Genomic DNA, 13769 nt, shown 5'->3' with positions numbered 1-13769 from the left:
CTCCTTTTACATCCATGTCACCTCCATGTTTTTTTTTTTTTTTTTTTTTGTCAAACTGCAAACTTTTATTTTGGTTTTCTTTCAATAAGAACTTTGTGTTTGTCATTCCTTCAAAGAATGGCAAACACTAACAACCACACTAACAACTAATCCCAGGTTGATTATTCCATCGACAGATTTTCCCACCTGAGCTGTGGATCTCTGCAGCTCCTCTAGTGTTACCATGGGCGTCTCAGCTGCTCTCAATAATGCTCTCTTGCATTAATGTAAAGTTTAGATGCTCTGCCGTGTATTGGTAGGTTTGCTGATGTATTTCTTGGTTTCCATGACGCTGTTTGTTCGCTCATATCTTGCTGACCTCTGTGACCTTCACAGAACAAATGCATTATGTCAGGAGTTCACAGCTGCAGACTACCTTTGTTAATTAGACGTCTGAGGGCTTTTGGTTTCGTTGCATTTTATTTCAAGGTTTCTAAGCAGAAAGGACATGATACATATCCACGCCACATCCTTTTGATTTTTATTTTCTGTTTCGCTGTTGCTCGCTCACGTGGAATTCAACTAATATATGAAGACGTTTTGGATTTAATGTGATACAAAAAATGTTCAAGGGGTATTAAAGAAATATATAAGAAAGCCTGACTATGCATTATATGTGATAAGAGGAAAAAGTAAACATTCTGAGCAATAAAAGCACATGGTAAAAATGCTCTGCATAATGTAAACTAGTCATTATTACAGCTAAAAGCATTAAATTAAAAAAAAAAAAAAGTTTAAGCAGCTGAATCTGATGGAGGTGAATCTTATCTGAATAACTTTTTATGGACCACAGTTTTTTTTGGTTTTTTTTATGTGCAGAGAAATAATAATTTTTTTATTCCCAGAACTCTTTCTCCAGTCTTTGATTTTGCCTGGGCTATTGGATCATTTGAACATTTAATGAAAAGTGAGAAAATGAACAAGAATATCCCAAACTGGTAGAGCTTTGATCAAACAACTCACAGAGATCGAGAGTGAAGCGAAGACCGCATAATCTGTTTTGAAGAAAAGTCAGAAAGCTGGACTTTAAAAATCAGACTAACGTTAAGAGCAGTGAAGACTGAACAGAAGGATATCTGGGAATTTACAGATGGTTTTGGGCCAAGTAAGACCAACTCTGACTCATTTCAGAGAGGCAAAGATCGTACTTTTAGTCCAAAATTTGCACAAAATCTGAACTCACTGGTTAAACTTCAACATATTGTTGGATTAACAAGGATGGTTATGCAAGCCAAAATGCAAAACCTTCAACTTAAAAGTAAACTGGAAGTAAATCTGTTGAGTAAATGTGGCAGAAGAGAAAGTGCAATGTTTTCTCTTGGATTGTAACAGAGCAGAAGCATGCAGAAAAGAAACATTAGACTAAAAGCTTCATTTAGGAAGAATGTATACTTTGAGACCGACACAATCTTTAAAAAGTCACTTTTACATTTAGCTTTAGCTTGCTTGCCTTAATATTTATCTATTGCAGATGTGCAAAAACTTGTACTAGAAGTGCTTTTTTTTATTCACTATCCACATTTTTCAAGTACTTTTCTGCTTGCCCGTTGAGAAACATATTTCTTACATCTTGCAATGATTTACTGATACAGCTGAAATGATCCAATCCATAAAGTGTTTGGGTCCCTACAGGCTGGTCTCCATATCACAGGACCGCATGCAGCTGCCTGATTTCACCTGATGGTTGAGTTCAACTGTGCAGTGCGAGCTACAGTCATGTGACTTTGTTGTTAGGTTTGCTGAAAAGCAGGAGCTTTTGCTGCAGCACAGATCTGGATCTCTGGTGAAATGAAAGATAATTGCGGAGGAGGAACTGTCAAAATTTCCCTTCCATTTTGGCATGACATCTCAGTTTCATAGCAGCGGATGCCATTTCTCTGAATTGCTCTGACAATATAGAGCTGATTATGTGGGGCCATGCCCGAGTGCAACAAGGGCTTAATTAAATCAGTTTGTGAGTGGATCAATTGAAAAGCCCTCTGTGGTGAAAAGCGTTTGCTCTGACAGAAAGGATGAGAGCTGCAGCCCCCTGTGCAGCAAGCTAATAACCTTATAAGCTCAGATGAATGACAAAGAAGAACTGAACCATGAAGGTTGGACGATGAAAATATCAAACTTTTTCTTTACTTTAGGAAGTTGGCTTTTCCTTTTATTAGCATCTGGGATTGACTATCAGAGCTTTGCAAAAAAAAAGAAAAAAAAGAAAAAAATGTCTCACTTTATTGGAGCTGTAAATGTGTGGTTTTGTGTTTAAACGTGTTATTTTCTGAATCTGCTGAATAGAAAAAGGCAGCATCTCTGCAATCACATTTCTTCTTTATCGCCTGCTGCACTTTACATCAAATGCATTTGCTTCTAAATACCAGTTCAAGCTGAAAAGGAGGTTTGCTAAGGATTTTATGGTCCTTCTGGGCTCGTAGGTTATTCGCAGAGTAAGACTGAGGGCATATTTAATAATTATCTTTTGTTTCATTACCAAAGCAGCAGGTATGCACAGATGTGCAACTGCACATGTGAATTATTTTCACTACACCATAAAACAATACCAGCTGTGCAAACCCTGTCGAATTTCACCCCTATGAATCTTACATATGAATGAAGACGTGATATTAGATGTGCTTTAGAAAGGTTTTCAGCTCTCAAGCATGGTTGCTAGACAGTAAGGTTTGTATATGAAATGGTATTTTTTAAATGTACTTTCATCATATCTCGACTGGCCATGTTTGTTCTCGTCTCAATCTGTCAAACTTTGGTTTTCTTTGACCCATTTCTTTCTTGTGTCTTAACGTAGTTTTCCACAGCATTTTCTCATTATGTCTTCAATAAGTTATACAAAATATTTTTTCAGTTATTCAAATATATAATGTGATGATTCCCTTAAAATTAAACCTAAGTTATTAAATTTTATTTCTTTCTCTAGATTGCTGAGATAGTTTTTTTTTGTTTGTTTTAATTCTTGCTTTTAAAGTTGTTGACACTGTTTCTTTAAATACATAGAGCCCTTGAGGCAGAGTGTTTTCACACCTTTAATTGACTTCAAACTTAAAGCAAAGCACTATATATCACATTAAATCAATACATCCCAAATCAACAACCAGACCCGTCTGCTGAGCAGTCAGAGCAAATTATTATTACCAGCTCTTTTCTAAATCAGGCAAATTTACAGTCCAGCAATATCATACTTTAAATTTCAAGCTGAACTATGGATCTGTTTTTGTGTTCACACAGTTTGGCAGCTGTGGCTTAACAACTCATACTTTAGATTTAATACTTGAGATGGTGACCAACTTACCAGTGAGCATTTGACATTGATATTCCAAAATAGATGAACATCAATTTTATTAACCTTTGGGTGGGAAATGCCTGATGCAAGCATTGGATGTGTATTGTCTGCAAATAATTAAAAGACAATTAACAGAGAGGAAGTATTGAGAAATGACAGTGGTGAGATTTGATGAAATGGTTAAAAGAACTTGTAAAACTCACAGACTGGATAATTCCAACCCAAAGCCGAAAGGCTCAAGTTGGACGAATTGACAGAGTATCTGCTGAAAGAAACTCTTCCTATTTGAAAACTAACTTTGTGGCTCCAGAAGAGATAAATCTCCTCGATGAATGCCTGTTTCTATTGAATGACCCAATGTTTGATTGCACACAAAATAGTCAAAAGTAGAAAAAATATATTTAAAAATGTGCCTGCCTGCTGACTTGAAGTTGTCAAATTATTCTAAAAACAAAAAAAAAAACAGTTTGAACAATAGGAGCTAAAAATTATGTGGAAGCCTAAATAGTTGATTTTCCTTGACATCTTGCCACTGACATTCTTTTCAAAAAGTAGTTCAATTTGCTGCTGAATAAGGTAAAAACCCTTGCTGTACTTTTTAAAATATATCTTCAAGGTAAGCATGCAATCTTTATTGAAGGCCGAGCTAATGGAAATAATGGGTAGTCACCATGGTGACATATACAAAGGCAGTGTACAATCAAAACATTATATGCAGCTGTAGGCTTGACAAGCAGGAACTAAAAGATACTCAGTCACAGGAAGTGCAAAGAGACAAAAAAAGACAATTAACAGAGAAAAAAAAGCCCAAGAAAAACAAGCAGACAGTATTTTACTTCATCCCTCCTTGAATCTCATGTCAGTGACCTCATAGTCTCAACACCTCAACTCAAGCTCAGCATGTATGTCATTAAGTTTAAACGTCTTTGTTTATGCCACAAGCAACTGTAGCGATTTGTCTAAATTAGAATTGGAAGTGCAAATCTGAATTTGTGACATTTCAAAACGATATGCACAGATTCAGATGTATACAAGTATCCCTCGCTCAAGTATCCCTTTGTAAAATGCAAAGAGACTTCAAACTTTTTGTGGCCTTCGTATCGTGTTTCCTGACGATTTCCTGACCCACATCCAGAATCGTTGGAGGGACTCAGAATGACAAAGTGAAAGCTGTTAATACAATGTCTTGCAAAACTGAGAGTGACTTCCAAGTCAGTGGCTCAGCAGCATCTGGAAGGGAAGAGGAGCAGTTAGTGAAGGGAAAATACTGAGATAAACAGTCTTCAACCTGGCAGACATGTTTAGGGGAGTTAAAAATGTAGGTAAACCAACTTAACTGCTTTCTTTCAAGGATGAAAGAGATATTTAAAGAAAAGCAACACAATGGGTTTGGTTGTACCAGAAAGGCTGATCATCAGGCAAAGACGATCGCCTGATGGTCATCTTCATCAGGCTGTCCAACAGCTCTCTTTGTCTCCAAACTGAGGTAGGGGCAGACAGATACAGCAGAGACCCAAACTCACATCCAGACGCCAGAATCATGACGCATCAATCTTCTGGCATAAATCTGTGTGGATAATAAATTACTCTACTCTTAGAAATGTCACCGTAATTTTAAATTGATTGATCTTTCTGACACACACCAGATTTTCAGGCATAGTAGACAAAGGTGTTTTACAGGGTTAGGTTTTAGGAAAGTCATTATCATGAGCCTGCTTTATTCGTTCCAAAACCAGTTTTGATGTTTGAATCATTCGGCTGTTGTCTTGGCTGAATTTGTACAAATATATTTTGAGGCATAGTAATATTTTGACAATGTTTGATCAGGTATTTCTGTGTGTAATACACACAGATGGTGCACAAACTGGAGAACCACCTGAAGATTTTAAGGAAGACAAAGCAAGATAAATAAACTAGTCAGTTTGCCACAAAAAACCCCAAAACAAAACAATAAAAAAACAAATCAAAGCTTACCATCCTTATTTCTTCTTAAAAATGTTAATTCAAAAAAATTAAAGCTGTTTGGTCTGGAACACTGAATTCAGCTAACAATGTTTAAGCAAGTAAACTATTTTATTTTAGTTAATTCCATCTCATTTTTTTCTTGAGTTTGTTTTGATGAAGGTGAATCGGTAAAGCAACTCATAAATCATCATAAAATCTAGTGCCGTGGTTGCCAACCAACATATGGCTGATTAGTGTGGTGAGATACAGAAATATGTGATAAAGTCCAACAATGTTGTCTGTCACCTCCTCTAGTTAGGTGTCTGTCGCGCAGTTCAAGCAACGGTGCTGCGTCAACAAACAAAAAAACAAAACAAAAAAAACACTTTGTGAGTCCTTCATAACCAGACTCCATCCAAAATAAACATCAGCTTAAATAAATATCAGTTAAGGTGTTTTTTTCCTAAGAGTTTTTTATTTTTAACTTTGTGATCTTTGTCCACAAAAAAACAACATTTTAAAGGACCCAAAACATATTTAAAAAAAAAAAATGGATTCCAGAGTGAAACTTTCACCCTTGTCTTTTCATGTGGACAGCAAAAATGCATCTTTTGTGAAAACCCTTAAGCATTAGCTCGACCTCTGACCTGACCTGTAACTCCATACAAGTCATACAAAGCCACCACAGCGGTATAATGGTGTAACACAATGTTTGTGGTGGTTCTCCAGCTCTACAAAAGACGCCACACATGTTTTGTTTGCTTGCCATGTTTAGCGCCACTTGCTGGTCTGGGGGAGTTCTCTGTTTTTCTGTGTGGATGAAAGCTTTACTGTAAATGGCCTCATATGATCGCAAATGTTTTTGAAAATAACCTGTTTCAGAAAAAAAAAAAAAAGCAGCACTGTGAGGACAGGGCTTCAGAAAAAATGAACTCAGTGCTTTTAGAAGATGGTCATGCAGTGTGCAGCTGAAGGAGAATGACCAGAAGATGCTTGTTATCTTTTGTTAAAACTAAGGAGGACTAATTTAAGCTTTTTAACCCTCATTAACTGTTGTAGACATGTTGACATGGCCTAATGACATTCATTCAAGACCAGACCACAAGTTCAAGGAATGTATGAGTAAGATAACTTAAATTAATTAGTGAATAATCAGTGTATTCATCTCACTTATCTTTATCTCACGACTCTGAAAAATGTAGTCTGGCCTCCTATTAATCTCCCAAATTACTAGCTCTGAAGTGAATAAGCACCATTTGCATCCATTCAAACTTTCTTTATATATATATATATATATATATATATATATATATATATATATATATATATATATATATATATATATATATATATACACACACACATACATACATACAAAGTGTATAAATGTGAAGCATAGATTACAAAATTATAAGGGGAACCAAGAAGTTTGGCACCAGTGGTGCAATAAAAGATGTTTTTATTTCAAGGCTTTTTCCTTAAAACATCTTGTAGAATGTGTTGTATATCTGAACATAACAAATGCCAGCATTGCTACTATTGGAAGTAACATAAAACCATGAAGTGGCAGTTTTACTTTAGATGGAACAAATCTTATTAACTATTGATGGATACATTCTATCCTCTGCTTTGTGTTTTCCTTTCTTTCTTTTATCTTTTGCCATTTTTTGTTGCCGCTGCTGCGCATTTGCTCAGAAAGTATTAGACACAGATATGCTTGGTTTGTGGCTGTATTGAATCTATGTCAATATGTTTATCTGTGCTGTGCTGCTGTACGGATTTGTGTTGTTATGCGTGTCACCCCTCACTCTCCTCCTCGTCCTGGCTGCAGAGTGGTTACCTGCACAAACCTTCTTCCCATTCATCCTTATTTCTGAACCTACTGGTTTCTGTGGATATATAATCTGACTAGCGTGAAGAAGTAGCCGTCTTTAGCTTTCACCTTAAAAGAATCAGTCTCGCTGTCGTAGCGACTTTTTCTCATAAATGTCACAGACGGACCTCAAAACAAGCCTTGTGGTGTTCTGTTAAACGGTCTCCAAATCATCTCTTGCACCCCATGACAGCTGAAAGCAAAGATGGATTTTCTGAAGTAAAAATGCTTCGGGGCACAGCATCCAGAGATCTGACCTTTACAGCCTCAATTCCCACAGCGTTTATAAAAACTATACTTAACTTGAGCTCAGATCTTAAAAACATATTCTCTAACAATACAAGTTAGCAATAAAATCCATCAACAAATGCTTTGGGTATTTCTGAATGCGTACTTCAGTTTAAATGTGTTACGTATTACACCGTTAGTTCACCTCATGCCATCGCATTTCAATTTACAGTTTCTTTTTTTTAGTGCTACAGCCCTGCCCATGCGTTAAATTACTTCTAGCCAGTAGCACTCTCTTGGGCACTAAGTATGTTCTCCCAGCTGTAACAGAATATGCTTCCTTCGAACCTAAATATGCTTTAAACCACAGATTTAAGAGTTGATATCTAAAATGGATCCAATTTAAACTCCGTGCAATTAATATACACAGAGCATCAAAGATAATTTACCACTGAACATAAATGGACCTCTAAGGTTGTCACTCCTACACTTGAATATAAAGTCATTATTACAGATGGCCTCGAGGCTTGTCGACAGAATCCTCATTTCTACACCAGTTGCACTTTTTAATATAGAAACAGCATTTTAGAATAAAAATGAACAATATATATATATATATATATATATATATATATATATATATATATATATATGTAAAAACTTTAGAAAGCTGAGTTTTAGTGTGTGTATTTCAGAAGTGACACTTTAGTAAAGCAATGTATTTGTATTTCTCAAATGGATGGCTAATTTTATTTTAGTTTCTGTTGAAAGGTTATGAATAATATATAATTTAAGTACAATAACTCTGCTATCATTTGCAGTTTTTGTAAGAGATTTTTCGTAGCTTTTCTGCTCTAAATTTGGCACCATGACTTCCTGTTGATCTGAACCCTGGGAACTTCATCAGGGTCCAGATCAGTTCCAGCAACCCACAATGGACTGGAGCATCCAGCCTTCATCCTGCATTCTGATGAACTGATGGTTCTTTGTGCTCTGTCTGTCTCCAGTCACAGTCCTCAGCTTGTAAACCTCTACAAAACCTGTAGATTGCTGGGGGATGACGGACTTTCCATTTATTTTGTGTTTGTGCTCTGTGTTGGTGCGAGTTCTGTTCTGAGTTGCACTTGTTGTTTTATTTAGACTTTTACTTCATGTTTCCCCTGTTCCTGTCATATCCACAGACCGGTGTGCTGGTTGTTGGCTTTCAGCTCTCTCCTCCTCTTCCTCTTCTGCGGGGTGTGATGGACAGATGTAGCTTCCAGGTGGCGTGCATTTACGCCAGATGGTTTACTACTACTTGTGGTAACTACCACGGTCGCTGCGCTAGCACAGACTACTTATGATATTATTTACCTTTGATCTGTCCATTCTCCAACTGTCCCTCTCCTCCGGCATAGGAACCTATAGAGCAAACCGATCACGACTCACAAGCAAGCAGCCAACTACCTTGACTGCCTCCTTTCTGTCTTCTCTCAAGTTAGCAAACACTTGAAGTGAGACACCTTCAGTAAAGCCACCAAAAGAGCTGAATCACGCCTCTCGACTGCAGAATCTCCCGTGAAAGCTGCAGCGAACCCCAGACAACCCGTAAGTCATTTGCACGACGGCACTGGGCTTAATCCCTAATGGAATTTCATTCAGAATGTGTCACAGCTGGCTGAGCCCAGTGTTGACCCCTGCAGACTTTTCTTTCTGTTCCTCACACTTTCCCTGCATTAAAAACTGTCGAACTCATCTAAACTCATAGGTCTTTCTTGGAAATGCTGAACATGTGACTTCTTTTTCTTTCTCTTTGTCACACCCTCCTCACCAGACACACAAATGAACATGCCGCTCCTATTCTCTTTATTTTCAGTCAGAAACGTGACAGTTCCTTGTCCGGCTCCCCAGGCTCTGACAATGACAGCCGCTCTGTGTCAGAGGAGATGCACTTTAGAGCCTTGGAGAAAGGCTGACTGAGTTCACCATAAAGCGCTCTCTCCCTCGCCATCTGTTTTTAAAACTCTTGCTACTTTCATTTCTGTTCTCCATTCACCATCATAGGACTTCTAGATAAAGGGAGGCACTCCCAGGGATGTAGCTCATTAAAGTCACTTATTGATGTCTCTAGTCTCAGAAGACAGCAAATCAAAAATCCATTAATGATGTGAAGATCAAGCTGACCATTTCAAAGATTCTGTCTTAGTAAGTTATTTGTTTCCAAAGCTCGATTATCTCATTAGGATTTGACCATTTTCGTTTGTTTTTTTTGTGTTTTTTTTTTTATACCACAAATAAAGACATTCTCTTGAGCCAAATATATCAGATGAACAATGTCTAAATATGGCACCTACTTTGAAAATGTTCTCTTTTCAAAAGTTTCCCATTACTTTGAAATCCTGATTGAAACAAAAGGAGCTAGTCATCTCACAGTTATGCACATCCTCAAGCACGTTACTGCAAGACAAGAGACGTTATTGCTGAAGTGTGTCCCAGGTCTGTGCCAAGATCTTTTTTATGTTGCAAAGTCCCTAGAAGGAATCCCGGAGGCACGCTTGACAGATGCTTCAACCGCTATAGTTGTTTCTTTTGATGTGGAAGGGAACCAGCTTTTTTTTTTTTTTTTTTTATGGAGGATCACTTCTTATCTGTCCTGACTGACATTTTTATCTTTCCTAAGATGTGGTGTAATACCACCCAAAGTTTAAAACTCTGAGTTTAATATGGAGTTTGATGCTTTGTATTTTTAAAAAGGGAAAATGTGTGCCTTTTCAGATCAGGGATTTTCTTTGGAGTGTACAGGAAGTTCAAGAACACAAAGGAATCGATTTGTGATATTCTTCCTCCTTCGTATCCAATTATAGCAAAAAGTCAGAGGTGCATTTTCTTTCCAACAACTTCACAAATAAGATAAGAATGTGGATGTTTGAACACCCACCCACCACAGTGTCGCCACATAATGAATGTCCTAATGAAAAAAAAATATATTACACCAGACCAATAAAACTAAATATTTTAATAAATGTAGGCTTGATGAAAAGTATGCTTAATACATGCTCAAAAGTTGTTATTTTGAAGAGGCACCTTTAATCTCATAAACGAGTCTCACTGGGAAGATTTGAAAGCATCATTCTAATTGAATATGACTACTAAGAAGACAAATTATGTTAATGGCATGTTTTTTTTTTCACCAAAGCAGGTAATTCATAATTAGTTCTAAAAAAAATAATATAATTATTAAAAGTTACTTATCTCAGATTGAATCTATAGTTGTGTTTCTGTGAATAATGGTGTTTTGCATGGTAAGGAGTCCATTGGAACGACTTCTGTAGACGTCTTATTTCCTAAATCAGTGGTTTCTCATCAATTCTGACTGTGTACAGTAAAGGCAGCTGCATTAACAATCAGTTTGTAGCAAACATTAAATACCTAAATATTCTATTTGTGAAGTTGTTGCCACAGTACTTTAATGTACAAAATACTAAGAAATGCATTTATTCCAGCCTTGTGATAAGGCTTAAATAAATCAGTAGTTTTTTAAGGAGACTACGGTTGGAGCGTTTCCAGATCTGACTTCAAGAGAAAAATGGATGCATGGACATTTTTAAGTAAGACAATCAAAAGACAACTTAGTCTTTGTAAGGAACAGGATTTAACATCTGACTAGATAATGACTCAAATTATTTGCAATATCTTTGAAGCACGCACTCTTGTGAACATTTCCTAATGTAATCCACTGGGACACTCACTCAAGCTTTTAATTTACTCGACAACCAGAACATGTTAGCTTTTATCTCCTGCTAAAGCTGACTTTAGCGGATGAAACCGAGGTTTAAGATTTGATTCCAGGACCTTCAGTGGCCTGTGAGGAGCCAATATCCCCACGATGCTCTGCTAATCTCATCACTCTGACCCACAGAGTCTTTGCTGTGGAGGTCAGCAACAGCAAGGTACACAAGGAATTGCTGTTTATTACTACAGCCAGCCAGTTGGCAAAGAAGCAAAAATATAGGCATTATATATATTTTGGGCTCAGTGCAAATGCCTGCCCAGGTTCATGCTGGGCTATTGGAAGGTCTAAACAGGACCTTAAAAAGAGGCCATCTAAAGCATTAGTTCACGGTCCATGTCAGGAAGGGTATAGCTGGTATACAAAACAAGTTTACTGTAATTTGTGACTGAAAGTCTGCTGGTAGAACAACAATATTAATATAATGCTTGTCATTGATCACAAAATAAAAGGAAATCAGGCTGGTTAGACTCGTTTTATTTGTCATTCCTGCACAATATCCCCACAAATATCAATATGTAATTGATATTTGGTAGATTGATATTACTGTTCTGCCTGTCATGTTTCTGATGGAGAAGCTCTCTCCTGCCCCCTCTAGGCCAATTGATGTATGGCAGATTGTGTGAATCACAAGGAAAATGTAAAATAATGTTTTTTGGTGATGATTACCAACTACTTTAATCAACCCACGTGTGAAATGTTAGCTTAACTGATGTAAGTAGGATTGAAAAGCATGAATAACATTCTCCTCTTTTTTGCTGTTTTAGAAATGGGTTTAAACAGAGTACTTATGATGTATCTTATCTGCATTGGATCGCAGGATCAAGGTACAAAGTATCTACAGTACATGATGATTATGTTGCACAAACATATGTATAAATATTTTATGAATGTGATTATTAAATTATATAAATGTGATAAAACTCTTTTTGATAGTCTTCAAAAGCTTTTTTTTCCCCTTTGTGACAGCAATACATTTCCAAGGAGGAGAACGGAGGAGAAAAAAATCTCTCTTTTTTTCTAGCTGAAGCCAGATTCATGTAAAGAATAAATTCTGGAAATAAAACTTTCAAAAACTTTTCAACAATTTTTCAATCATTCTACATGATGCAATGTCATGCTTCCTCAATTTGGCCCAGTGACAGTTTCTGTCAGTAGTTTTCAAGTATAAGATAAATGAGTAGCAGTGTCTTTAAACATAGTCTCACCAGTATGACTCTGATGATGGGGTTGTCTCCAGACATCAACGTACAGGTCTCGCCTTGCCTTGGCACACGCTCACTGTGATTGCTACGTTAACCTTAACGTCTAAAGTGGAACCATTAATAGCACTATGGCCAACAACCCATTTGACATGACTATGACTTCAACACTTATCTCCATTTTGAGCTGCCATACGGCTGATTTCTGTACTGTAGAAGTACAAATATTTCTGAATGGGATTTATTATTTCACACCAGTAACCAAGCACAACTTAAGAGATCAAATAAGCTAAATATTAAGTTTTGTTTTTTTGTTTTTTTTAAATATAGACCACTATATCAGGTATGCATCTTCATTTGGTGGTTCAAATCATCCAGTCTCAGAGCAGCAATTCAGTGAATTCAGACGTCTTGAGTGAGCAACAACATCTTCTTGATGTCAGAGGTCAGAGGAGAAATGCCTCACTGGTTTAGGATGAGAAAGGCAACAGTTGCTCAGTCAACCACTGGGTACAACTAAGGTATGCAGCTCTCTAAAGGCACAACATGCCAAACTTTAAAACAGATGGGGCACAGCAGCAGTAAATTTGACCTGACTGCAGTCAAAGGGAGAAAGGGTTGAGCCCAGAACTAGCAAGGCCTCAAGTTATTCCTAATAAAGCAGGCGGTGAGCACACCTTCCACTCTACAAGAAAAAGGGAAATTCCATAAAAAGGAACAAAGCTCTGATTACATGAACTATGCAGGATGCATATTGAAGCTACTTCTACCTCTCAGCCAATCAGTCTGAAATCTGAGCTGTAGCTGCGTTCGGCAATCACTTAAAGAATTTCCACAGAAATTATCGTTAATGGGCCATGAGATTCCAGTTGGGACATTTTTGTCATTATCTTAGAGCTCTGCCTATTTCTCTGTCTATTGAAAAATAAATTGCAATGTAAGTCGACCAGGAAGCATTTCTATCAAGGGAATTTCTGCGAACAGACCAAATTCAATCATTTCTTCTTGCTCCCCATTGCCCAGTTCACCCATGCATTGCAGTAAAGTCACTCACCACAAGCAAGAAGAGACGCGACTGCTTTCACATCAAGCTGTCTGAGAACAGGAAATGCCAAAGGGAAGACGAAGGCCTCCTAATGTTAAAAATAAAAATTAGAGGGATAGAAGATGTTGCAACAATGACATAATTAAAAAAATATGAAGGAGTGCTATGTGCCAAATGCACAGCAAAGTTTATGAATCTTGCACTGTAAGGTTAAGTTAGATACAGACAAGTACTTCATTTTTTGAGAGGGAACATTTTTTATTATTCGAGTCTCATGAAATCTCTCTCTCTCTCTCTCACACACACACACACAAAATAAAACGTGAAGGTCACTGATTCGATCTACTCAGCCTTTCAGATGTGTACGCTGTAATTTGGTGATAAAT

General features: G+C 37.1%; 1 long non-coding RNA gene across 1 annotated transcript; it reads right to left on the bottom strand.

Moving 5' to 3' along the window:
* Nucleotides 1-3934: 3934 nt before the first annotated feature.
* Nucleotides 3935-13473, bottom strand: LOC106960281 (uncharacterized). Its single transcript, XR_001427537.1, has 3 exons — nt 13393-13473; nt 4722-4889; nt 3935-4552 (listed from the first exon to the last, which is right to left on the bottom strand). It is a non-coding gene; the product is annotated as an uncharacterized LOC106960281 (long non-coding RNA).
* Nucleotides 13474-13769: the final 296 nt, after the last annotated feature.

The sequence above is a fragment of the Poecilia latipinna genome, unplaced genomic scaffold (genome assembly GCF_001443285.1).
Source record: "Poecilia latipinna isolate Pla-1442-1.1 unplaced genomic scaffold, P_latipinna-1.0 Scaffold1173, whole genome shotgun sequence".
Classification (NCBI taxonomy): domain Eukaryota; kingdom Metazoa; phylum Chordata; class Actinopteri; order Cyprinodontiformes; family Poeciliidae; genus Poecilia; species Poecilia latipinna.
This window is presented reverse-complemented; position numbering and strand designations above follow the sequence as displayed.